Source organism: Oryzias melastigma, linkage group LG16, assembly GCF_002922805.2.
Source record: "Oryzias melastigma strain HK-1 linkage group LG16, ASM292280v2, whole genome shotgun sequence".
Lineage (NCBI taxonomy): Eukaryota > Metazoa > Chordata > Actinopteri > Beloniformes > Adrianichthyidae > Oryzias > Oryzias melastigma.
Genome location: NC_050527.1, coordinates 4,873,495 through 4,874,962, shown reverse-complemented (window position 1 = coordinate 4,874,962; position 1,468 = coordinate 4,873,495). Strand labels below are relative to the sequence as shown.

The window sequence follows — 1,468 nt, the reverse complement described above, 5'->3', positions numbered from 1 at the left end:
TAACTCAGGGCTGCTCATTCCTGGTCCCCGAAATCTACCACCCTTATTGCTTTCCAGATCTCCAAGCCCTTATTAGCTCCATCAGATCTCTCCACATCCAGGTTGAATGAACACACCTGGTCCAGGTAATCAGCACCAAGCAATGCAGGGAGAACTGAAAAACAGGCAGGGTGGTAAATGGCGTATACTTGTATAGCGCTTTCTACCCTCCTTCGAGGGCCCAGAGCGCTTCACAGTCACGCACCCATTCACCCATTCACACACACATTCACACACTGGGGTGGCTCCGCTGCCGAACACTGGCGCCAACCTTCCACCAGAGGCAATTCGGGGTTCAGTGTCTTGCCCAAGGACACTTCGACACATGGGCGGGCAAGGCGGAGTCGAACCTGCTCACTTCTGATCAGGAGTCGACCGCCCTACCGCTGCACCACGGCCGCCTGGAAGATCTCGAGGACCAGGAATGAGCAGCCCTGCTCTGACTACTAAATAACTATATAGCGCAGGACTATCTAGTCCCCTGGATTTTAAAAAGCAATTTAGGCACCATGCTAACTAATATGGCGTCATAGATTTCATGAAGTGAAAATCGAATCAATATGGACATTTTACAAGAATTATTAATGAATCCACTATGTTCTAAAAAAGGATGACATTGATGGTTTATTAAAAACATACATGTAAAAGCCTTTTTTTTTTTGCAAAAATTGTTCAAACGCAATGCATTTTGGTCTATACTTGCCAATCTAGTGAGCATCAACGTATGCTAGTTTTTCACAGATACTTCAGGAAATTATCTAGGGGACTCAATTCTGGAATTGGAGATTTGGACAGTACTACAGAATGGCCAACGGACTACATAGTGCACTAAGTAGTGAGTAGTGAAGGAATTCGGACACAACGCATTTAAAAGTTTGAATGTTCTGTTAAGGTTTTACCCAGACTTGGGTCAGTAACACAAAAGTACTGGATTACGCTCCTTTATGGTTGCATCAAAGTGCGTAGAAAATATTTCTGCAGGATCATAGGGGGAGATTTGGGACTGTGGCATCTGATATAAAAGTTAATTAATGTACAGTGGTGCACATTATTATTACCCTCACATACATCCCAATATTTTATTGCATAATTACAATTATTTTTAAAATAATTTCTGAGTGGAAAAATTGAACACCCAGAACGTGAGTAATAGCAAATTATAGTAAAAGCTGACAGAACATGGAGAACATAGCAAGAATGAAACTGAGAACAGTCTATCAGTTGCAGGATTAAGTTTCAGTTAATGTTTTAATCGCTCAATGGATCACAGATGTGGCAGACAGTAAAACATAAGAAAATTGCACTGATTTGTAAGTCTTCCACATTCACAGGAACTCATTCAGAGATTCTTAACTCATACAGGATGAAAACACAAACGTAGATCCAACCACTACATAGTTTGATCTGAATGATTGCATATTTATAAATG

The 1,468-nt window shown here is 41.4% G+C and overlaps 1 protein-coding gene across 2 annotated transcripts in view; it reads right to left on the bottom strand.

Annotated features, from left to right (window-relative positions):
* The window catches only part of cxcr3.1 (chemokine (C-X-C motif) receptor 3, tandem duplicate 1), an 11,576-nt gene that overhangs the window by 9,319 nt on the left and 789 nt on the right, over positions 1 to 1,468 (bottom strand). The gene's annotated exons all lie outside the window — the stretch shown is intronic.